Here is a 26,138-nt window from a genome sequence, read left to right on the forward strand (position 1 = left end):
CGGCACCAACCAGGCTTGGTGCATCTGTGTTTCCAATGACCTGTCTCACCACAACGATAGCATGCGCCCGTGGTCTGACTGCTTTTAGCCAGCTGCCTCTTTGGCCACCCTCCACTACTTCTCAACGCAGCAGCCGTTGCCGTTAATGCTTGATGAAAAGTTTTCTTCATGGCTGCCGAGAAAGCTGCAGCTTGGTTCGAGTGCTCAGCCCGAGATGTTAACAGCAACATGTCATCTACCCCCGATCCTTGCGGGAGTGTGGCTATTAGGTGCTTGGTGGTTGCATTACCATTGTCAAAAGTTAGTGCGCAGAACAACTGTGTCTGCATGCCCTCAGTGAGTTCTGGAGCATCTTTCAACGCCGCATGGAGTCGGTCGACGAATTGGCTAAATAGTTCAGTGGCTCCCTGTTGCACCGTTACATACGATGGTGCTTTCTTCTTATCTGGTACCACTAACAGTGCACGATGAGCCAATGATTGTGACTTCTGGTGGACCGGAGTCGGCAGAGCTAATTGGGCAGCTGTTGTCAAATATTGTCTGTCCCCAATTAGCATCTGAGCTGTCACTCCATATAGTGCATCTCTCTGTTGTTGGGGAACACTGGTTTCTGGTACCGCTAGTCTCTTCCAGTCTGTTTCCCACAGCAAAAATTGTGATGATGATAGAAGCAGTGATGCTATCTGCTTACTATTATTTGGACATAAAACAGCTGTAAAAATGAACTGTATAATGTTTCTCGCTGCCTCAGATCGTAGCCCATAAGTGGTCACAGTTTGTTTGGCCTGGTTCAAGATCTTCCAATCATGAGGTTCCCAATTAGGACCCCCATTCGTTGTCACTACCAGGCAGGCCAACGCTCCAGCAGCATGCCAGTCCCCTTCTAACAAGGCATCACGAATCACCCCGCTCCATCGGGACTGAGCTAAAAGCGGAGCTGGTTCTGGTGAGGGTGACGGGAGTGGGTGTGGCGGGGCTGCCGGCAGCGCTTCCTTTTCTTGTAATTGTAAATGCAGAGTTCTGTTCTGTAGCTTAACTTCTGTAATTTTCTTTCAAGTTGTTGGACTTTGTCACTGTCCTTTACTGATGTTTGACTCTCTTGCTTTAATTCGGACAGAGCCGCCGTCTCACTCTCTGAGCCAGGCGCTGTACCGCATTCCACAGCCGCTCCCCCCTGTCCCCCCGCGCCGCCTGATTTCTCTGCCGCTTCTTGTGCGGTGGAGCAAACAGGAATACTTGGTGACATACCCTTAATAGAGTGGAGCTGTTGATTAACCCTGAAGAAGGTGGCTAATCGTGACGGACGGTTGGTTTCGGCAGGGACCGGCGGGGATGGTACAGTGCCGACAGCTGCCATAGCAGCAGCAGCTACTTTCTTTTCTGCTGGCATCTCCCTCAGGGCTTTTACGCTCGTTCGCCAGACCAGCCCTTGCTGTCGTGCTTCACTGCCTTTATTGCCTCCAGTGATAGTCTCATCCCACAATAAATCACCTACTTCGCGCCACACCTGTTGGCTAAATATTAGCGAGGGGTCACTCATTCTGACCCGTTTTCTAGCCCACTTAACCAGATTGTGGACATCTTCTTTTTCACCTCTCTTAGAGAGCATACTAAGAAGCAGTCTTATTGCCACGTCCGTTTCCATCGCCGTCTTACCTCCTGGCAAGGGTCAGTCGGCCAGCTGACTCGGTTGCTCGCGTCTCCTTTTCGCAGCAACTCACTTGCTCACCACTCTCCGGCTCCCAAATCGAAAGTTCATTCGATGCTGCGGAGTCTTCAATCCATATTTAAACATCCGACTTCAGAGGCTATACAGCGTCCTAGTCAATCTGAGGGTCCCTGTTCAGGGCGCCAAATGAAGAGGGTCCCAATACGGAGAGTGGCCCGAGTAACGACAATCACCCCGATGCGGCTCCATGTCGTCCCCCTCTATTGCCCGAATTGCTGGGTTATGTCCTTTGCACAGCAAGCACCCGCTGTTCACGCGCCCCATACCCCTGGATTATTGGTCGTAAGCAACTTATCACGCACCCAAAGGGAAACTGTGATAGGCAAGCATCTTGCTGTTTGCTGCATACTTGTGCTTAGCTTAGCCAGATACATAGCTGAGAAAATTCCTCATTAACAGATACAGTTCCTCACAACACAGCCCTTCAAGGTCATCCTCATAACACAGGTGTTGTTAGCAGTCTGATCTCAGGCCTGGATTGTCCAAACCTTGCAACAAAACATTGTGGCCGTTCTCTGACAGAAATTCTACTACAAATTTATGTTGCACGTCTTCTCTATTTCTTTGGTGTGCACTGGCGCCTTCTGGGATAGATCAGCAGTAGTGTGGAAGGCGGCTGTAAAGCTGTTGTGTGTCATATTAGCCAGCAGGTATACACTGTGCATGGACATGGCAGCCACAGCAGATCTGTGCATCTTATTAATGTTTGCTGCCTCATTCATCCTACTCCAGCAAGTCTTGGGCTTCTTTTGATTCTTCAACACAGTCTGTGAGAGTTGACTTGAAGAGCAATTTGGGCGTGGGGAAAGGAATGTCTGCTTACTTTCTTCACTGTTGTACAGTGTTGTACAGTCCACAGGGGTAATCCCTTGAAGAGTGCCAAGCTGGTGGATATTAATTCCTTTCCAGTTTTCCACCTTCTCATTTTGACTAACTTCTGGCCACACATCTGCTTTACCAGCATGGAAAGACTGTAAGACCTCCTGCTCTCTCTGCCCTCATCTGGATAAACAAACTACAGCCAGTTAAGCAATTTGTAAGAAGAGTAGTAAAGGTTGCTGTGACAGCAGGTCTGCTTTCCCCCCCAGCTGTAGAATTCTGATCACCATACAAACGAAGGGCAGAATCAAGACTGCGAAAAGTTTTTGCAACAATTGATGAATTTTGCAACACATATGTTTTCAGATGGACATTAGGCATCGGGCACTTCAGGGGTAAACTTGGTACCTCAGAGGTATTAGAGGTACAAGGCTAACTCTGCCTAGGAAGCCAGACAAGCCATGGAAGAAGACCCAGCGACTACGGTCATGTGAAAAGAGGACTGGACAGATTAGGGAGACAGGCAAGCATTTAGAAGTACCAGCAAGAAAGACATTGGAAAGGCAGTGCCAGTAGCTTGCATAATACCGGCCTGTAAATGCAACGGGGCAATGGCAACATTTGCCAAAGCATAGTCAGTGGGATAGAAGGCTTCTCAGTGGTGACTGAGAATAAAATAAAAGGTATTGGCATAAGGACACAAATGTCATGATGGGGAGGGCTGCTGGAAAGAAGAAAGTTTCCAAGGACAGATTTATTTTGCTGTACAAGGAAAGATGTTGCTGAATTCTGAGACAGATAACTCCTGCTCAGAACTAAAGATATATGTGCATAGTTATCAGAAGAGAAAGATGGATTAATCCAATAACTTTGCAAGGTACACAACTCTCCTGCTGCTCACACCTTCTCATCCACAAGGATACTGATAAATATATTCCTCTGCTGTAAATGTAGAAGCTCTTCACAAATGTTATTAGTCTCAGTTGTTCAGCTCTAACCACAGGACATAACTTGTATCTCATAATGAGTCTTTCTCTGTCTGGTCCATATACATGGTATGGAAGCTTGTTCACTCACACAAGACTAAGATTATTTAAACATGAAACATCATTGCATGTCTCTGAGTTCAATAGAGATGCAGTAATTATTTTCACCTAGTAATTAAAAAAAAAAAAAAAGGTGGAAATCAAAAGACAAGCCCTTTCATTGTACCAGTGGAAACATTATTGTGAACTGTCTTTACAAAACCACAGGAAAGAGCAAGCTAAAAGTACACACATAGTGGTAGAGTTTTAATTGAGGTCATGTAATTTAATTCTGAATTATATTATATTAGTTCAAAGGCAAACTGAATTAAAAAAATACCTGTTGGATTATGCAGAATGGAGTTCCTCTTCTTAATAGCTCTAGAAAGATTACAGTGTCACGAGGCTCCATCAGTCAGAACAGAAAAAACAAAGAGCAAGGATAAATCGAAGGTTAAGTTCATGGCGCTGAGGAACAGCCCAACCACCTTCCATTTACTGTTATAAACCGGATGGGTTTGTGTTGATGGATCTATTAAGAAGGGAAAACAGAAATCTATATTCAGACAGTGGCTTTCTGCCCATACGTTTCCCCTGACGTATACAACTGTCTTGTATTTTGCCATCTCAGCTAACAGATTGTCGTTATTTCTGTGTGTAGATTTTCTAACAGAAAGAATGATCTTATTCTCAAAGGGCTATTAATTTATTTCTAAACTTTTCTTTAGCCAAGAAAAGAGAGCACTCCAATATTTTTTCATTGTTTCTGTTCAACAGAAGAGCAGAACGAAAAGAAACAAAGCCCTAAATCCATAGAAAGATCAAATTCCTTCCTGATGTAACTCCAGCGAAATAATTTAATACAGCCCAGAAATGTGCTCAGTCCATGTATTTTTGCTGTGATGAACAGAGGAACAGTAAATGTTCTAAGTATTTCAGGAACCTCAAACAGTACAATGTCTATATGGTAGGACTCAACATGGAGATTTTGGACTGGAAGATAATTTTATTTTTACTTTGTTCGTTTCCTTTTCATTGAAAGGCATGGAGACTGTACATCCTGAGGGAGCCACCCAGTTCCTTTCTACATCAAGAGATCTACATCACAGTCTGAGTTTGGTTTCAGTGGGAGGTAGAACAGGCTGCACATGCACAAGAAACATACGGTGAGGTAACAGTATGTTATTATATCATGTAATCACTAGAAAGGTGTACCATCAACATATTCCAGTTGCCTAATTTTTCTTTAACTGATTTGCTGCTGCAGGCTATTTGGTGCCTTTAGTTCAACAGTTGTGCTCTTTAAAAGGACAGTGCTAAGGTTGCCCTAAAACTTGTATCTATAAAAACTGACTTTTAGAAAACCTGAAATTTAAGGAATTGCTATATGCTGTTGTTAAATTTCGGTTTAAAGACCCTCTGGCAATGCCTGAATTGCCATACAGCAGCAACTTGAAGCTACGTTAAACAATATAATAGAAACTAAAACTGCTTCTGTTGCTTTTCATTGACTTTGTTGCTTGACGCTGACCAGAAACATTATTGCCTGAGTTTTCATTGTGTAAGCAGCATCTCCTTAAGCTGTTGTCAGGCTGTATGGCTACAGTCAGCAGCAGAAGCCCTCTCTGCTGTAGTAGCACATAGACCAGCTCTGAAAGTGGCTTTCAAGGTGTTCCGGTAGCTTTGGTCCCTATGGTTTGAGAAGCCTCTGCTGGATAGTGCTCTTAATAAATGTGGTGATACTCTGTGGTATGTCATTGCCTTTTAAGATTTCATTCAAAGCGCAGAGTACTACTCTACTCCTGGGTTATGCTAGCACAAGTTCCCATCCATGAACACCCTCCCTACCTTTTGGGATATCACTTGAGCTTGCTTCTCCAAGTGCTTCTGCTCTTTTCTAATGCAATATGAATGGTATAAATGAAGAAAAGGGTTTCTCACTGCAGTTGAGAAAATCACCAAGTTCTGAATGGAATTGAAAAGCAGCTGATCAGTTTTGGGCACATGAGACCGAGTAGGGAAACCAGGGGTGGTTCTTCCCACCCCCCTCTCTTTCTCCTAAGTGTGGATTAAATCACACTTTGTAAATAAAAACTGTGTGAATTGTGTGCCAAGTCATATCCCGTCTACATCCTCGCAAGTAGCAATAATTTTGGAAAGATTTAGCACACAGATTAAAGGGTTCGTGGAAGCAGTCCAGAGCGCTTCTAACGGCTTGGCTCTAATTAGTCATTCAAGTTGTTTCTTTTTAAATAAGGCTCAGAGGAACACGCTAATTTTAGGATGCCGGGGCGGGGCGGGGGGTTTCTCTCCCACCGGCGGAGCCCCCCCTGAGGCGGCGGAGGGCGCCCCTGGGCCGTTGAGCCCCTTCGGCCAAGCGGGCCGCCCCGTCGGCTAAGGGACGGGGAGGCCGAGGCTCCCCCCGGCTCCCGCAAGGCCGGTGCGGGATTAGCTCTGCGCCTCGTCCCCTGCCCTGCCCTGTCCGGTCCCGCCGGTTTAAGGTCGGCTCAACCCGGCGCTCCCGCCCCGCGGCTCCGTCCCCGCGCCCGCCCCTCAGGGACGGCTGCCCACCTGCCCCGCCGGGCGCCGCCCGTGACGTCATGGAAACCCCTTCCCTCGCAGGGGCGGGCGGGCGGGAAGAACGGCTGCCCAGCAACGAGGGGGCGGGGCGCGGGGGGGGAAGGGAATAGTGAATTCCTGTTGGCCACGAGCGGCTGCCAATCGAGCGCGGCGGTCCCGCCCCCTCTCGTGGATGTTCCCCGGCATCCGGAGCGAGCAGAGGCGTCGCTCCGCGCGCCTCCGCCCTGCCCGCCGGGGGAACGGCGCAGGTAGAGCGGCTCTTTATGGTTGCGGTTGTCGTTCCCGCCCGACTCCTTCTTCCCTCCTTCCTGCTGGCCGCGGGGCGCCTCTGCCCGGGGGTCATGGCGGGCGGCAGCTCCTCTGGCGGCAGGTGAGGAGCTCAGGTGGGTGTCCGGGCGGCGCTGGCGGCCGCTGCCCTGCCGCGCCGTTAAGGACGGGGCAGAGGAAGGAAGGAAGGAGGGCGGGCGGGCGGTGGTTGCGCCCCCCCCGTCGAAGCGCGGCGGTGTGCCGGTGGGCGGCGGGCCGGGCCGGGGGAGGCGGCGGGCGGCGGCGGACTCGACACGCGAGAAAAGTGGCTTTTTACCACGCAGCAAGCACTCCTCTCGCCCGGCTGAGAGCGAGAGCCCCGAGGGCTGCCGGCTGTGCAGCGCCTTACCCCCCCCGCGCCCCGCGCCTCCCGCCGAGCCCCTCCCCGGTCCCCGCCCGCGGGGGTCCCCGGCCGTGGTGCCACAGCCGTTCCGGAGCGGCAGCCAACTTAAACCCCCTGTCCCTGCAGCGGGAAGGTGCTGCCCAGGGCTCCTCGTCCTTTATTTAACTCCCGGCGCGCTGCCTGCGGCACCGAGACGGAGCGAGTTCCAGCGGGGGGTGCGGGGGGGGGGGGGGCCTTGCCCGAGGAGGTGGGCAGGGGCAGGGCTCCCCCCTGCCGCGGCCCCCGGGGGGGTCGAGCTGGCAGCCGGCCGGCTCTTAAACGCGACTTCAGAAATCTTGGGCATCTTTGCAAAGACGTCACTCGCGTCTAAATCTCTGGTTCTGCGCTGTAAACTTAAAAAATGCCACCATTCTTTTTCATTTTTTTTTCCCTTCTTGCCCGCATCTTCAAGAAAATAGGTTAATTAAATCCAGCCACTTCAGTTTCCAGGTTGATTTAATTTTCGTTTGAGGACAAATTAGGCAATACGAGCGTTTAAATACTCCATTACTTGAAAACTGTTTGGAACAGTTCACTGCTACTGAAGTTCTCTTCACTGACACTTGCTGATTTATTTTTACTTGAAGGATATCTGGAATGGCTAGAGAAAAGGGCGTTTAATAAATTCACTTCTTCCTTGTAAGGTAATTTGTCTGCCTTATGTTTTTGTCCTAGGCCTCTAATGATGGTAACAGTGTTATTTCTTCTCTGCTTTTTTGAAAAGAGACACAGGGAACAGTTGGTGGTTGCTTCATCCCTTTACTTTCATTGATTAATCATAGAGTTCATGATGTTTCACTATACTACTTAATTTCAACAGAGCTTGTAAGTCTGGTTTGGGTATTTAAAGCAAGTGTTTTCATGGATGTTTTCTGTAAAGCCATGGGCAACAACAATTTTAAATTCCATGAGCTTTGTTATTTATTATTGAAAATTTTTTTAAAAAAATCTCTCAAGTAATGCTCCCTAGTCTGTACTCCCAGTAGTTTAAGCTAAATATTTTCTACTGTGGCTCCTAGTCTATTTACAAAGCCGTAGCATTCACAGTTCTTCATTCTTTTTCTTTACTCTGATATCCCCTTCCCCACATACTGCATTAGGCCCATTTATGCCTTCTCTTATAATTTGGTATTACACCTGGGTTTGCATGCAGGAAAGGTGGGAGGGGAGTTTTACGGATTGGAGATGCTCTCTGTGTATGAGTGTGCATCTGTGTGTGCTGAACAGTTGTGGTTGGGTTGAAATTACTAGCATGTTCACCAGGGACAGGAAATGATGGTGAGGCTCAGCTGGAGTCTCGCTTATTGCAACACTGCATGTGGGGCTAGCTCATTCACTTTTGCAAATGTAAGTATACTGTGTTTTATACAAAACCTTACTTGTTTTTTTTTTGGTAGCCGTGCATGTGTCATGGTACAGAATTTGGTCTACTTCAGACCACATCCATTATAAATAGATGCATGTAAGTCTAACGAGCTTTCCTTCATTTGTTGCATTCTGTACGTTTTGTTACGTGCCATGTAGAAAGTAGAGTGGAATAAGTAATTTCTCTGGCAGTCTGAGATCTTATGCTTTCTAACTGTAAAAGTGACTTTTCAATTGCTACAAACAGTGCTCTTGGCAATTTAGATGTGAATTATGTTTTTAACAGGAAGGCTTTTCTCATTTTGTAGCTAATATATTTTGAGCTTAAATTTTATTTTCTGTAGTGTGCATTTCCAAAAAAATGTGATGGACGAGGTAGCAGAACGAGTATGGGACTGTGATGTGGTACACATATGTCAGAAATAGCATAGTATTTAGATCAGCATATTTTGATCTCATTGAAGTCAGTAGAAACGTCTCAATTTATTTCAACTATGTTAAGACTTGTCTCACCGAAAGCATAAAGTTTTGCTGGTAAAGACTAGGGGATGCTGTGACACACCACTACTAAGGAAGCCAAAGAAACTTCTAGGAGAAGCTAATTGCCTTTTCCTGGATCAAGTTTCTGATAATAGGATGCAAATATTGTAAGATCTGACAACTCTTCAGAGCGGGACTAATGTGTTTCTGTTACCGAATTTACTCAGCTCTACTCTTTGAGGTGCTGGATATTCATGTCTGTCTTCTGCATTTGTGGTATACTTTGGGGGACAGACATTGTTTTTTAGTCTCCTTCAGCTGTCACTTGTGGTAGAAGTACATAAATCCTTGAATATTATGCCTTGAAATACATGTTTCATTGCTTTAGTTTCTCATTTATCTGAAGGACAAGGAGATTTTGTATACGTAATGTTCTGTCCTGTTGTGAGTACTTATATTTTATGTTAGCAGAGTAAGCATGTCTCCTTGATGTTAATTTTTGATTACCTTAGAGCAAAGTTTGCTGTCTGCCTTCAAGGTTGAATGATGTGGGTGTTATGCTAATGAATATGGCAATCTAGGTAAAGTTAGAAACATAATAGCTAAGAAAAGCACAGCTGTGGGTCTGATCTTGGGAGGCAGGATATCCATAACTCCTCCTCCTTTCAATCTGTTTAAGCTTGTTGCTCATGCAAAGTTCTTGAAGCTGCTTGTGACTTTCGCATAATGCAAATGTTCAGAAATAGCAGATTCTATTATATATGAAGTTATGACACAAATTGACAGTGTTGGAGTAGTGGTTTTGGAGCTCTGTCAACATGAAATTTATGGCACATTATTGCAAGTTGCTAGAAACATTAAAAAAAAAAAAAAAGGTTGCGGACAGCCTCAGTGAAGGCAGAAAACTTGCTTAAATTCTTTCTGATTTTCTGTATTCCTATGTCTCCACTGAGATGATTGTTAAATGATCAGAGTTGATTTGTTTTTTAATACGAGTTTAATGGCAATTCTGGTACCTGCCTTTTTAGTGAAAGCAGGGAATGCTCTAAGAAGTGCTGGCTGGGGCTGAGAAATGCATTTGGTGAGCACAGCTCAGCCTCTACCGTCCTGCCCGTCTGGTGTGCCAGAAGAGCACTGACTCCGTGCAAGCTCCTTAGGGTAGAAGTCACGTGTTAGCATGTGGCACTAAGCCCAGCAGTGCTTAATCCTATTTCAGTGTCTGGGCGCTCCAGGATGCTAACCACGAAAATAAAGAAATAGGGTTGAGCTGCTTTTGATATGGAAGGTGCTAAGTGATTTTTGCGATGCCTATTTGCTAATGATTCAGAGTCTTTGGATGAAGGCTTTTCTAGATGTGGCTCTTGAATCTTGTTCTGTGGGAAATAAGTACTTGATAAGCTTGACTTGACAGGAATCCCTGTTATGTGCAACAGGAGGGAGGAATAAGAGTGAGAACTGACTTTCACTGACCTCTAAGCCCTAAGCTGAAGTATTACGTCGAGAATTGCTATGAGTTTCTAGCTATTAGAGAGATCTCCAGGCATACTAATGGTGTATCTGGCTGTAAGACAGCCTGACATAAAGATAGTAGCTGCCTAATAGCACCTGGTAAGTCACAGAAGGAAGTCTGCAGATAAGATTCTTTATGTGCCTCTGTGTGCCGCTTTTCAATTTTATAACAGTTTAGACCGAATTTGAAAAATCCTTCGTTTGAAGTCATTGAATAGCATATTAGCCAAGCTCTGCATTCCTTGTCTGACCAAGAGGTGTATATATCTGCGTTTCTAGGTATCTCACTTTCCAGTCCAGTTGTTAAATGTTCTTGAACTGAAGATTTCCTCTAAGTTGTGGGGTTTCGATGGCTGAATCATATATGTGTTGTTAAATACAGCTGCTGCCATGTCAAGGCTTAATTATTTTCTTCTGAACATTTTCTTTGGCAATTACGTTGACACAGGTGTGCAAGTAACTCTCCCTTTCTCCTGCTTTCCCATGTAATGCATGAATTAAGGAGATTTTTCTTTTGATTCATCCTTCCATAATAGCAACTTTTCAGTGATAGCTTCAGATTCTGCCTGCATGTTGGTTGAGCTGAAACCTAAAAAGCCATCAAGCAAAACGTGGTAGTATGTGGTGCTGCAATTGTCATTCAGCACTTGGATTTAACTGCTGTTCTTAGAATGAAGACGGTAACAGTGCAAAATAGTAAAGGTGAGAAGCTAATCCTTGTTTGTACCAGTGTTTAACTGTTCTGTGTTTACTGTAATGTTACTGGTTGGATTTCAGTAATGACTTTTTGTTGCCATTAGAAAAACCTGAAGCATTGGGCATTCGTTGTAGCCTCTGATGAACGTTTTTAGGGTAGAAGTCTGAAATGTTTCCCTGGCTGAATGTAGTTGTACTCCTTCCTCAAATTCTACCAATTTTGTTATTACTGCTTGTGATAATACTGCAAAGAGTTTGCTATTACAACTGTCATCTTTTACCTGTTGTGGAGATCACTTAGGTCACTTTTAGGTCACCTCTCTGATCTGACTTACACCACTTTCTTGTGATTCTGGAGGCTTTTCCTAGTTGCAGTGTCTGCGTTGTTACTGTTCTGATTTTAGTGTATTCCATTTCATATAGCTGCTGGTGAAAACAAATAAAGCTCCTGATGAAGAACTGTGTGGGTATACTCGGTTTGCCTTACACGTTTACTTTTTTCTGCCTGAACAGTAGCTGAAACCACAGAAAAGACGATTTCTGAAGAGCTTGTCAATCACCAACAGAACCTTGTGTGCAGGAGACTTTATCCTTCTCATTGCGCAAGCCCATTTGTGTCACTGTTAATTCTGTTTGTTATGGAAGATTAAGCCCTGCCCTTCAAGTTTTCATGTGAGCAGAAGATCCATGTCTCTGGCACTACTTTTCTATCATCTTGCCAATCACTCATATTAAAAAAATTTTGTTGTGGTTTCCATCTTCTCCAAGATAATTGCTTTGTCAATGTGTCTAGAAAAAATAGCCTTGAGGAAGGATAGAGTTTCCTCATACTCTTAGTTTTCCAAGTGAAATGTAGAATTCTTATTTTTACAAAACTTTTGCTGTCCTGTCTGCAGCAGCAGCAGATGGCTTTGAAGCCAGCCTTGATAAGTTTTATTGTCAAAAGGGTTCTGCTGCTGCCTCAGGCTGCAAGGTATAATAGTAGCATCTCCCCGAACAGGATGCAGAACATGTCTTACTCATAGTGGCACCTGGGACTACGCTGGCTGCAATTGTATTGCTAGAAAAGAAGCTTATTTAATAGTTTTATAAAATACTGTATTCTGAAGGAGAGTGAATGGTTCTATCATTTCTTTCTATATACCTTACTTATGACAAAAACAAGTGCTGAGATCTTCCAGACAAAGCTTTGACAGCATAAACTCTGAATTTATGTACGATTTATACTGCAGGTTGGGAGGAAGTTTTGCTATGAATGTAATTCAGTCACTGACCATCTCCTATACATTAACAGACATTTGCTGTTTCTTTTTTTAACTGTGTGTGGTACTGCTTGAACACTTTAAAATAAAAAAAGGGTAACTCATCAGTAGCAATGGGGGATCCCAGAGACATGATAGTGAGTATTGTCTGCATACTGGGGAGCTGATGAGCCTAACTCCAAAGGATGTGGGACACTGAGTGTTTGCTGCTTTAAGTTGACTGTGGTAGGAGTTTGTGGTGGCTTTCTGAGGTTCCCTCCCTTACACCTCGGTGCTTGCCCAAGGCAGGCAGGCTGGTACTTGCTGAGAGATACCTCTCTACAATTTGGTAAATGTGTGGAGTTCCACACCCCACCCCCCCTGCCCTGCAACTGGATTTATGTGTGTCTGTGCAGCTCGGTGGCCCATGACCTGTCAGATCTTGGGAACTATGCAATGCAGCCATTTAGGTAGCAGACATTCTTAGAACTTGACAGTTTGTTTTTGTTTTTTTTTTTTTTTTAGCAATTATTTCACCACTTCAAAAGAAGCAGACTGCCTAGCATGCATCAGGCTATTTGGAATTGGCATTATTGCTAAAACATTGCAGGTATTTGCTTTTTAAATAAGCGATAATGAAACAAAAAAATAAAAAATAATAAACAAAAGGTGTTAAGAGTATGCCCGAAGAAAAGATTTCTCCCTAACTTTTAACTTTTTTTTTTTTTGCAAGTAAGTAAGAGTAATAAGACTCTGGCTTACCTACCCTGGTGCTGCCATGTCCTGGAAAATTCTCAGAACTGCAACTTGCTGTTACTGTTAAATAGGGTTAGTTGAATCACTTGCAACAACTGTGTTTAGTTTCCTTAAAAGATAACATTCTGTTAATGGTTTTGTCGCTTGCTAAGAAATATAACAGGAGAGAACCAGAGCCAATGGGCACTGGAACAGAGGAGGCTCCCTTTGAACATCGGGAAGTATTTTTCTTTTACTGTGAGTGGTGATCAAGAGATACTGTGGAATCTCCCTCCCTGGAGATACTAAAAAGCTGTCTGGACATGGTCCCAGGCAACCGGCTCCAGTGGTCCTGCTTGAGCAAGGGGGATGTACCAGATGACCTCAAGAGGTCCTTTCCAACACCAACCATTCTATAATAACTCTACTAGTGTATTTTGAACTTTACCGTAGTGCAACTTGGCTCTTCAAACACTGTTAGATCTGGAAATGATTTTGGAAAAGCCAGTCAGAGTCCTGGTGTTCTTTTCCAGTCTTGCCCGGGCTTTAACTGAGTCAATAAGCAACCTTGTGGTTGGGGTACAGGTCATCTTTCATACAGCAAGGTGCAACCGTTGTTGGAATGGGCTTCTTATGGAGGATTGGCAGCATTTCTCTGACAGAACATGTCTTTTTCTAGAAATAGAAGAGAACTTGAATGGGGTTTGCTAATTTCCTGATATTAAAGTCTGAAAACAAGCAATTTGTATATGAAGAGAAGAGAATCTAGGCTAAATCTAGTGCTGTTACTGAACTCTAGTAACAACCATGTTGGGAAAGAAGATTTGAGATTTCTTGTTTGTTTTTTGATGAAGGCCAATCAATGGAAGGAAGAGAATTTAAGTGTTGGTCTGAGGGGCTTTGTCACATCTTGGCAAGAAAGCTACTTTTTTTTAAGAAGTGAATTCAGTAGGTGTAGCCTTACTAGCATCAACCAGTACTCTTTACTGAATAAAATGATGGACAGCTAAGATGTATTGTGGACCCTCATTTGCCTACGATTATGGTATCTGTACCACTGCTAGGCTGAGCAGGCACCCAGCTGGGTTTAGATTCCTGGGCTGGGTATGAGGGGCTGTTTTGCCATGTTATTCTTAACCTTTCATCAAAAAAACAGGTCTAAAAGGAAATGAAATCTAAAGTTTGGATGTTGAGCAAAATATTGGGCTAAAGTTTTATGACTGATTCTTGTCTTCCTTAACAGAATGGTACTGATAATTTTTTTTATAGAGTGACCTAGCTAGGAAGTAACAATTCAGAGCTCTTACCCTACTGCCACAGCTGCTGAAATTCAGGAAGTATAAAACCCATTCATTCTTTCCTGTTGTTTAAAGGAAAAAAAAAAAAAAAAAAAAGGCAATATCACTGAGTTAATTTGCAGATTTGTTACTGTCCTTCAAATCCACCTATCTCATCTGCAAGGCATTAAAACCAGAAGCTCTCAATATTGTGATAACCCGATGAAGCTTATAAAACTAAGGCTCACTTATTGAATATCTTCAATAAGTGCTTAGAGAATGTCAGATTGTTGAGAAAGGAGAACTTGCTGAGGTAGGGAACTGCTATCGTCAATAAATAGTTCTTGTCTTTTAGCTGATATCCAGTTTGTTTTGTTGAACCAAGCTTTTTAACATCCTATTTCTTAAAAATAAAAATGCACTGCTAAAATAATGTTTTTTCATTCAATTCACTGAATAAATATGGTACTTCATTTCAGATTCAAAGATAATATGTTAGAATTTTCCACAGGATAGCTGAATCATAAGTTTCTCTCCTCTCCCCCACCCCCCATCATTTCACAGCTTGTTTTCCTATGTATAATACTATACTGTACTGTATTCTTTGAAGTTCAGTGAGATTAACACTTCCACTTGAAAATCAACAGCAGAACCATTGCCAGGATGTCACTTTGGCAGATGAGACTTATTGTTTATTTGCTTGCTTCTTTTAAAGAAAATAAAGAAAAAAAAAAAAACAGGAAAAAAAAAAGCACTATTGTCAGGCTTTTGTAAAATGGAGTACATGATAAGGGTGACTTGTAATTTTTTTTTTTTTCCTTTTATTGCAGGAACACTTAAGTATGCAAGGTCACTTTCTTCTACCATGTCATATGCATACAGTTGCTGATGTACTGAAGATCATTTACTGGTGATAATCTTACATTTTGAAAGATGAAATGTAAAGTAATAGGACACCATTAAGTATTTCTAAATGTACACAAGGTCATTATTTTCATCAGGCAGGCTTTAATAATCTGCTTCTAGTCCTAGTTGATTAATTTGATAAGATGAGCAGGGAAGATACAGCTTCCCATTTATTTCAAGCTGTATTGTCAGCCATCGTTTTATTTTTAAACAAGTGGCTTCCTTAATTTCATAGTAATTTAGTGGTAGAACGGTTGGCTGTATCTCAGTATCAAGTGATTGCATGTTCTTACTTTGGGAAACACTTATGGGGCTTGTCTGTGGTGGTGACTGCTTCCTACTTAAAGAGGGTGAGTAAACCTTGGTTTCTGAGGCACGGCTCAGGATTTGAAAACATCCAGATTTTCCTAACTCTGGATGCTGTTTCAGTCTTGGTAATGCAGGCACAATGACAGTTCACGCTGAACTACCAAATGTTCCTTGGCAAATGCTCTTTCATTACTTACTTTGATATGACTAGAATGCATGGTTAGCATAAATGTACCCTCTGTTCAGTGCAGGATGAGAGTAATTTGCTTCTGGTTTTCCCAAATTAAACTATTAATTAGTAGTTGTGTGTAGAGCCCTTCTGCAAAAGGATCATCTTTGCTGGCTGTTAAGTGACTTTCATGTTCTAAACTAAAAAAATGTTTGTCCATTGAATGTTAGGAAGATGTAATGCCTTTCTCACTGTGGCCTGTCTCCCAGCACTCACATCTTGCAGAACTTGAATTCTTGAGGGATTTTCATTCTTACTATCATTACTCAGCAGTCTGGAAGTGAATTGCCACTTGATCCACCTTGTGATGGGTTACTTAAGAAGTGAGATGATGTAGGCTGTGCATCTATTGTGCGTTACTTTATCAGTAAAACCGTATCTTATATATTAGCCAAGCCTAATGCACTTACAGCTGAGAGAAAGGGTGGGTTTTGGTAATGGAATTAGAGATGAAGGGTGGGGAAAGCAGACTTTTATATATTTGTGTATGTAACTTTAATTCTTACTTCTTTTTCTGGTTGACCAAACTGCTTTTTTACTTCCCCGTGGTTCTCTTTGGCCCTTGAAAATAATGGGGGTGTTCTGAGAAATACAGGCAAGTCATCTCATGAAACTCTTTTGCCCAGTCTGTGAATGCCACTGAAACATTTGCATGCAAGAATGTTTTGTAGTATGTAGGAGGAGTGCAGACAAAAATCACAAGGCATAGATTGGCTAGACTTGTGGTTGGATTGGCTTTGTTCAAGAAGGGAATTGAGAAAAAAAACCCTGTTTTGATCCCCTGATTCCTCCCTGCACTGAGCTTCTGAAACCCTTGTTTCTGTGTATCTGAGTCCCAGAGCTCTGGAAACTGCAGTCATTGTCTTTGGAAAAGCATGGGCATGTGAAGTGTTGACATGAAATCGGGAAGAAAATATCTACAGCCTTCACTGTCAAAATTGTTGTAGTGGGAGCTACATATGTCTGGTAGCCTAAACTTAGATTCTAAAAAGTACAGTTTCCTTGATCTACCACTTTTTGAAATTAATATTCCTTTAAAAAAGCCCACTTAACCTTTGTTCACCAAAGAAATAGATGTGAGTGAAGCTGAAGTACTTTGTTAATGGAAAATAAAATTTAATTTTTGAGACAGGTCAGTTTGCAGCCTAGGTTAAATGGGCAATAGTAATGTTGGTAAGTGGTATATAAAACTTTCTTGCTGAAAGTGGCTGTACACAGGAGTAGAAGAGTGCGTTTGGATACTTATGTTCAATATTTATTGCAGTTAATATATTTGTATATTCCCTTTTGTAAAGTGACCAAGTATCATAGAAGAGTCAGAACTTTGTCCCCAGCTGTCCCATTAACAAATTATTTCAAAACTTTCCTGCTTTGACTAAAACTTTAGTCCAGGATTCTGGCTAAATGTATCCATGACCAGTTTGTACACGTGGCTAAAATTGGCATTTTCTCTCAGTGTTTGCAAGAACATCTGCATTCCCTCGTAGCCTTTGCAAAATGGGTAATTTTTTTTTTTTCTGTTCACATCAGGAAGACTCTCCCTTTTCCTCTAGTCTGTCCAAGACACTTGCATTTAAACTTGAAGAGATGCAAATAGCCTTGTGATGTGGGCTGACTAGGTATACTCACAGTATTCACTTTAGGACAATATTCTTCTGTCAGCCTTCCATGCATGAGTTTACAGTGATCTCAGGTGTGTCTTAAGTGCTAATTTTTGTTTCCTGACCAGATTAGATGCTGGCTGTGCCTTGCACAATTACTTTTTTTAATGCTTCCCTATATGGCTCTGTAGGAAACACCTTACTTTGTGTCAAAGGGTAGCTTTTTTCTCTTCTCTGACCTTCATCAAATTGGTGATGGAGTGATTGTGTAATCAGCTCATACATGTAAGTACCTTCCCCTCCTTGGTCACTTCCAGCTGTCATAGCAGAATTTCTGCTTGTCTTGCTCCTGGGGTCCTGACCTTACCCTTGGGACTGATGAACTACATTCCCTGTCACTGCTGCCATTCACGTGGTTCCTCTCACCTGGTGGTGTAGTCGGTCGGTGCATCAGAGATGCCTCTATACTTTTTTTTGTCAGCAGCAATTTTTGTTAGACACCTCAATTCCCTTGCCACCAGTAGAGCTGTTAAATAAAACTAGCCTCAAGATAATTCTTGGCAAGGTCTTCTGATGATCTGTGTCCAGCCTGATATTTTTTTAATCTTCTGTGGACAGTTACTTAGTCACTTTGCAATTCTTCTACTAAGTGAGATCACTGCCAGCTTTTTTTTTTTTTTTCCATGAAGCTGTTGTCAGGTCCAGATGAGACCTACAGATTTCTCTTGTCTTTTTAAAGTTTTTTAAAAAAACTTAATCTGTTACCATTTACTTTGGTATTTCCTTCAGAGTCTTTGACTTAATGTGAAATCTCACATGTTGCTGATTTCTTTTTTGCTCTTGTCCCCTTACCACCAACTCTAAAGACAGGTATTCTGCTATTCTGCTTGCTGTCCTGACATCTCCCACCGTTTTGTTGTTTTTTTTTTTTTTTTTTTGACTGCTTAAAAATTATAGAACATCATTTTTAAATGTTTATATTGGCTAGAGGTAAAGTAGGCACAATAACATGAGAATGTATTTGAAGTTTTATTTGAAACTGTATCTACAATTTAATCTGCCTTTTCTGTCAGAAATCTGTAGCAGTATCATCTGGTTTCCTCAGCTCATGCTCCAGAAGCTGTTACTTTTGATTCCATGCTGGTTGTGATAGTTTCAAGGCCTGCTTCATAGTAGGCATCCTGTCATTGTTTCTTTACTAAGAAATTTTCACTGCGAGGTTACTTTTTGACTTAGTTTTGATGTGTTGTTGAAGAACTTTGTTTTTAGTAGCTTTTAAATCAAACTTTTTGAAAGTTTTAACTTTATTCCTGTGCTTTAACCTCTTTAGAGAAGAGGTGTAACTTCTTTAATCTGTCCCTGCCTTTTTGGGAGGTACAGGGAAACTATTTGTCTAGTTAGGCCCATTTTATCTTGCAAATTGTCTGCTTCACACTGCATCCCGTGAGGCATTTCCATATTTGTTTCTGTACATTTAATGAAGCAGCAGCTCAGCATTATCAATTTAGAGAGTTTGTATTCCTTGGTCTACTTGACTACTTAAACTAGTTCCTTTTCCTTATTATTCACTTGAGTCAGAGAAATTAATCTCCTGTAATGCCCAATTCACAGTGATATTTTTCATTCTAATAAAATCTCTACTGGGGCTGGTTTCTTGGAGTCTAATGCAGACTCTCGACACTCTGAGCAGAACTCTGCTTTTTTAAAAAGTGCTTTTTTTTGGACCCAATCAGATTGGACCCAAAATCATTTTTTTGCAGTGGTGTGTTTGGGTATTTTTTAATCTATCACAGATTTAAGTGGTGTAGATATGTACCGCCCCTACCTCTACTGTTTTTTCTGAATAATGTGCACACTTCAATATGTTTTAGCCACTAAGACTCAGTTGTCACTGTGGTATCTAGTCTTGTATTTAATTCCAGTTCATCAGTTTTGTAGCATAGGCCTGGGTGTGGTGATTTTGTATATTTTGGTGGTTTGTTTGTTTGTTTGGTTTTTTTTTTTGTTTGTTTTTTTTTGTTGTGTTTTTTTTTTTTTTTTTGAGGTACACAAAATGTTTTATATGGTCTTGCCTGTTTAACAGGGCAGACTATTTGTCTGCCTGACCCCTCTTCTCAACTGTGTTAGGACTCTTAGTCCTCTATAAAAAGATTGGAGATAAGAGTCCTTCTTGGCCACCTCCTCATTTTCCTTTGCTAGTGCAGTGCAATTAGATGTGGAGATTGCAGGGGTGCCCAACAACTTTCACTTCTCACTTTTATCTGTAAATCCCTTCTTGGGTGTCTCACCTTGTCCTAGAGGGTCAGTGTCCTTGTCTCACAAATGAGAGTCCATCAGCAGGAGAGTGCTGCTGAGTGACTCTTAGTACTCTAATGTTTCACCCATCTTTCTCTCTTCTCTTTATTAATTTAATGCTTCTTTACCGAATACCTTGAGCTATAGCTGGATCAATTGTTTGAAGTCCTGCCATATAAATAATCTTTAGGTGCCCTGCCCAATTCTGTTCTCTAACTGTAACTTAAATAACCTTGAACACCCAGAAAGAATATAACTTCAGATCAGCAGGGAAATACATGGAAGTGCAACAAGGAAGGGGAAGGGCTGACATAAGTGAATCATTTGATGAAACTGTAAAAGCATTTACTTAAATGTGACATTTATTTATTTATATCTATATATAAACATCTAAAAAAAAATCTCAAGATGCATTTAAATGAATATATATATTTAACTGAAAAAATATAGATATAATTTTTGTTCTCAATAAAGTCACAGATATAGTAGTGGCTGTTGCCAGAGTTTTTCAGCAGCTGTTGCTACAGCTGAGGCAGTTTTGCAGGTCACCAGATGTATAGAAAATCATCTGGTGAATAAACAGATTTTGCAATTTGTAGACGTCATGACTGGATATATCACTTTTTTTTTTTTCTTTTTTGGGCAGGAAGAATTATCTGAATAAACTTATTGTGAATAGGTTGTAGCTTCCGCAGGATAGTATGTAATTATTCTGGTGGATCCTGGAGGATGGGATATATTTACTGTGATGGATTAGTTTAGCTGCCATGAAAGTTTTGTGAATGTTTAGGCCTCAGTTGTCCTGAACCAAGGCTGATGGTGCTTTTTTTTTTTTTTTGGTGGGTTTCTGTGTATACATGTGACACTAAGAGGAAAAGAAGAAGGGGTTATACTTGCATAGGTGTTCTGATTTTGGAAAGGAGAGTCAAATCTCTTCTGTGTTGCTGGTGACAAGAAAACAAATCACCTTTTTCTGCTATCTTTTCTCTCTTGCTAATCCCTAGACACAGATTTAGTGGACTGTCATGTAATGCTACTGTAGCTGCACGCTCACTTTCCCAGGCTAATGCTGCGGTTGCTTTGGCTGATCTCCACTGTTCTTTCATCCTTCTGCTTATGCAGGTTCCTCTACTCATTTCTTTTAAGGCAGAGTGTGGTATGTCTCTATTCACTGCACCTTACGTGATGGTTTTAAATGTGGGGAGAGGATGAGATGTGGTTTGGTGCTCAAGACCTGTGCAGCCGTGCCTGGCAGCCTGACCTGCCCGGCCCGGGTCTGGCTGCTGCTGCCTGAGGGACCAACAGCTTGACTTGGAAGAGCACTGCAGAGTTCTGTCACTTGTAATTCTCAACAGTTAACCCATAGCATTTAGAGTGTATTTATCGGTAGTAGATGCATGATGTTGTGTGTTTGGTGGTGTTTTGTTTTTTTTTTTTTTTTTTTGTTAAAAACAACATTCTTTGGCACTAAATAGGCTGCTGCGATTGGCACAGTTTTAAAATAAAAATGCCTTCTGTAAGAGTGTCAGATCTAATATACAAAGTGCCTCCAGTATTCATCCCTAATTTTAATGCTATTTATCCACATTTTGATCTGGTGCTTCAGAAGGAAAAATCTTAATGGCAATGAGTGTTATGATTTTGTGCTTTATCAGAAGCAGGTAAATGAAGTCTGTCTGGCAATGAGTGTTATGATTTTGTGCTTTATCAGAAGCAGGTAAATGAAGTCTGTCTGTGCCTGCACTGACAGTAGGGAGCCTTTCTGTTCTGCAGCAGCTCAGCTAGCAGTGGAGTGTGGCTGTTCCAGTGCAAAACAGTGCACATCAGGAGGCTCATTTTAAAATCTCTCTTGAGCAACAAATAGATGTAGTTCCTTCAACCAGTTGTATCTAGCCTGGTCTGCACCTCAGAAACGTGGTAGGTCAGAGGATGGAAAAAGCCGTGGCATACTACCATTGGTGTTGTTCGGTGTAGCAGGTACTTCCTGGCAGACCTCCAGCTGGCCTTCCTCCCGCCGGCGCACAGCTCTAACACAGGCAGGCCTGGAGGCTTAGCTGGCCCATCTCTTCAGCTCTAATGTGGCATTCAGCAATTCATATGGTCTGATAAATATTTTATTTTCCATAAGTGGTATTATAGAAGGGAATGAAGATGACCAGAACTCTAAAAATTAAGGGTTCAGCTCAATAAAGAAGAGAGAAGTGGGTGGGTGAAACCAGAGAGAAAATAGGTAGAGGGCACAAGCCAGGTGATGGTTTGAGGGGGAGGGAAGGTTGTTTGGAGTTATGGCTAGAGGGAAAGTGTAAAGACTTGTCATTGAAGCAGTGGCTTTTTTTATTTATTTTTAAATTACGTCCTTGAGTTGTAGAAGAATTGCAGGCACTTCAATTACATAATGACCTCTAAAATGAAGATGAATAGAAATGCTGAATGTGTAGAACACGTTTCTAGCTGTCAGCCAGATTTTCTGCCCGAAACCCATTATCAGCTATCCCAGAGAGTAAAGCTGAAGCCTGCTGTGTAGAACTCTTAATTTTTTTAAAATCCGTATTGCATATAAGAATACAGAAGAGAAAGCTTGTTTCATACCTTTATTGGGGTGCTCCAGCCTCTGCTGCCATAGCAGATTTTGGACCCCCTCATGTGTGTCATGCCAATACAGCAGCTGCAGGGAAGGGTCAGGCTGCAGCTGTGTGCAGGAGACTTGTTCCTCCTCTTCCTCCTCTGGGATGCCTAGCTAGGTGACACAAGAAGCAGCATGCGGGTACCAGGGCAGCTTGCTGATAAAGGCAACATCGTCACTGGAAATACGGGGTGAGCAAGATCCTGTCCAGTCTGCTGATAAAACAATGAAATGGCTTGGTTTAAAAAGGCGCAGATACGCTTGCTTCCCCACCTGCTGTAACTGCAACCAGAGTGGTGGAACAGGAAAACAGTTGGTCTCTTGAAAATAGGCGTTCTGAATGAGTGCTGGAGACTCTAATGTAATCATCTTAATAGTTTGTTTCCTGCTTCTCTGTGGTAACATGCAGCAGTGTATGCCTGTGCTTTTTCTAGTGGGAAGATTTCTGCCTCCTTGAAAGACAGAAAAGCTGAGGGAGAGCTATTAAATTCTGAAAGCTTAGATCAATTAAAGCTAGCACTATATAATGGCACTTGTAACTAGCTTATCCATCATGCAAATAGTAAGATTTTAGTGTTTGGTTTCAGTCAGACTTGGCATTATTGTTAGCTTTTGCTCACATTCATTAAATGAATTTTAGAAGGTAGGTCTGTTGCAGGCTGTTTTGGACAAGTCACTTGCTTTCTTACTGTTCCCTGTCACTTTGTTCCTAGTTCCATTTTCAGTGTAAACCATCATAATCCAGTGTTGCTTCTGGAAGGGGTAGTTCTGCTCTACCCCCTATCTGCAGCTGCCTGATTTGCTCTTTTCATCTTCTATCTGCTGGCAGCGTGTTCGTGCAGGGAACTGGTTCAGCAGTGTAGCTAAAAATCTGGCTTTTCTCTTGGTTAGTTAGTAACTGGATTAATTTCCCACTCTCATTCCACTCTGCAGTTGTGTTGCTACTGGGTTTAGTAGGAATTGCAGCAGAAACTTTGAGAAGGGAGAGAACTGTCTGGTTCTTCCCCAAGGGCCCAGTTCTGCTTGATGCATATTTATACACTTGCCAGATTAGATCTTTGTTACACTCCTGGTAGGATCTTCCAGAAATACTTAGAAATGTGTAGCTTCTTTGGGAATAAGACAGTACAAAACAGCTTAATGAATTGTTGTAGAGTTGTTAAAAGGTCAATTATTGCATGTTCATTCTTTATTTTTCCTTGTCTACCAAATAATTAATTTTCTCTGTTAAACGAGCATCCCTCTATGATGCTCACATGAGCTGTGGTCACCCACTGTGAGATGTTTATTGTTCAATTTATCCTTTTATTCCAATGTATCAGGCTCTAGAATTTTTTTCACGTCTGAGTATGTCTGTACAAGTGTGGATTACTTTATTTCACAGGCACGAAAAAAAGTTATAAATCAATCAACTGTGCATTTAAGCTGGTCTGGATTTCTCATATGATTTTAGAAAGTGAGCACCTGTATTGCAGAATATTCAGAAACAAAATATCATATGGGTGCATCCCTATGCCCACTGATCCCACTGGATCACAGCAGCACAGTGGTTTGGGGAGCAATGGGGAGCATGGCACCTTTTTTGGATCAGCAGGTTGTGCGGAAAATTTCATTTTGGGAGGAGGAAGACTTGCTGTGTGTGCAAAAATGTGGAAAGATTGTGGAACAACAAAGGCATCAGTTGGCTTTATGAGGTGATTAAGTGGTTGATACAAGCCTCAACTCTAATGGACTTCTCGGATACCTTTAGAAACATCATTCAAAGTTAAGGCCCCTGCATTTGGCTTGTCCTGGATGGCATGTAGTTCATAAATTCTTCAGTTGTGAAGACAATGCCAAACTCTTACACAGGGGGCTGCATAATAAAGTCGAAAATTCTAGATATTGTTTGGGTAAATAAAGGCTTTGAGACTGAAATAGTGGAAATGGCAACTCTCCTTTCCTGGCCCTTGACCCGTGGAGTTGCTGTATAAGGTCTGACCTTGTGGGCTGTATTGAAAAGCTGTTATTTTTCTTGCGTTTTTGGGGATAGTGATATATTTATTTTGTTATTTATGTTTAGTCTACCATATGTTTTGGAAGTTGGCACAGAACTGCTGATGGCCTGGTGTTCCTAGTGAGGGAGAATGCTTAAGTTGTGTTCCTTTGTATCTGTCACTTCCCTTTGGGGTTTCTCTAGGGCCCCTGCTATTTCAATGTGATATGCAATATATTCCTGAGAACTGATGTAATTGTCTTTAACCTATAACAGATTTTTTTTTTTCAGTTTCTTTTCCATTGTTCATGCAAATAACACAAATAATGAAAGGCACTATTTTTCAGAGCTAGGTATTTTTATTTATTTTTTCAAAGGCTTATCATAAGGTGATTTTGTGGCCTTAACTATAAGAAGTTTTTGGTATGTGATTAGTTGGAAGCTTTAAATGTAGAACAGCTTAATTCTAGAGTTACTGGGAAAAACGCCAGCCATAGGTTTGGGAAAGTCTGAGTAATAAAATCGCAAAGCTGGTTCATCGCTCAAATATGTTATTATTTCAGCTGTGTCTGCCCACTGCATGCTCTTACAGGCTGAAGATGTCAATAGGCTTTTACATTAATAGCTATTTTAGGTCTCTAATCTTAAAAGGCAGCACAAGTGAAAGAACCTTAGATTACTCTAAAATATCAAAGTTAACACATCAAGTGTTCTTTCTTACTCTAGTTTTAAAAATCTTCCACCCTTAATGTTTGGCTTATTAAAAATACAGAAGTTCATAGGTTAGAAAAACTAATCCTGAAATTAAATCACAGATCTCTAGACTCCAAACCAGCTGGGGGAGGTGGCATTTTCAGGAATGTAACAAATAGAAGCAGCAAGGAATTGAGTGTACACAGGAAATTAGGAGTTATTAAATATAGACAACTGATAAGAGGATGCAAAAGTATTGCTCAAAACTCAGAGGAAAGGATTTCCTTTCCCTTGGAAAACATGTTAACACTTTAATAATAATACTAAATAAGGGCAGTAATGTCAATAATTCCAGAAATGCAGAAGAATTTAGTTCCATTATTGAAATAAAGCTGTGTGCTCTATTGACAGCATATAGATATGATAACTAAGAAAAAAAGTTAAATTGTAACTGTGGATAACACTTTTGAATCTAGAGTACAAATAACTTGAGGAATTTTCAGTTTCTCATATTGATCTTGAAGAACGATCAGGAAAGCCTCAGAGCACTTAATGATGTGCTAGTTTTTATGAACAGTAAATGGTATGTGGTACCCAGACACTGGTTTGTCTGGTGTTGATTACAGACTTTTGGAAAGATTATCATCAAGCTGATACAGGAACTGACTTGGTGCAACAGAAATTCAATTCTAATAATTGGTATGAAGAACAGTACAGTCTATGAATAAAGAGGCTAAACAGTTGATCCTTTGTAGCTTAAATTGAGCACGTTCAACTTTGTCAAAAGCTATTTCTGTTCAGTAGTGTTCATATTGTACAGAGAAGTCCTGCAGGCTGTTAAAACTGTAAAATTGGATTGTCTTCAGAAAAAGTGCATTTGACTAAATGTCAAAATTGCATATTGGTTGCTACAACGTAACAGCTGAATAGTGATATGAGTTTGTCAGAGAGGAGTACCCCGGCATCTCTTTGAATGCCAGATTCTTCTTTCTTTTTCTCGTGCTGACAAGATGTTTCAGTGGGCTCCCTGCACCCTCAGCAGAGTTGCATACTTGTGCAGAATTCTGGATCCTTGTGGCAAGAAAGATTTCTGTTACAATATGTATTACTCCTAGTATGTTAGTAAACTAAAACTTAGTTGTTTTGGTTAACAACATTCTCCTATGTAACTGAACTTCCAAAACATATCTTTGAGGTGAGGAAGATGTGACTGTAGACATCCTATTTCAGGGAAATGTTTTTTTTGAGGGGTACACACACAAAAAACAAGTAGAAAACTTTCCAGATATTCGTGTATTGTACTCCTTACCTCCCTCATGCTTCCCAGATATGAAAGGACAATGAAGCAGAAAGTTTTATTTCT

The 26,138-nt window shown here is 41.7% G+C and overlaps 1 protein-coding gene across 6 annotated transcripts in view; it reads left to right on the forward strand.

The window, feature by feature from the left end:
• Positions 1 to 6,329: 6,329 nt before the first annotated feature.
• The window catches only part of OSBPL3 (oxysterol binding protein like 3), a 94,571-nt gene continuing 74,762 nt past the window's right edge, over positions 6,330 to 26,138 (forward strand). For 4 of the 6 annotated variants that reach the window (XM_032991584.2, XM_032991589.2, XM_032991588.2 and 1 more), the window contains exon 1: positions 6,330 to 6,536. The gene's annotated coding sequence lies outside the window, so the exon portion shown is untranslated. The remainder of the gene's footprint in view (positions 6,537 to 26,138) is intronic. The other 2 variants (XM_042802013.1, XM_042802014.1) reach the window with 1 other exon arrangement.

Source organism: Tyto alba, unplaced genomic scaffold (genome assembly GCF_018691265.1).
Source record: "Tyto alba isolate M040663 unplaced genomic scaffold, T.alba_DEE_v4.0 Super-Scaffold_38, whole genome shotgun sequence".
NCBI lineage: Eukaryota > Metazoa > Chordata > Aves > Strigiformes > Tytonidae > Tyto > Tyto alba.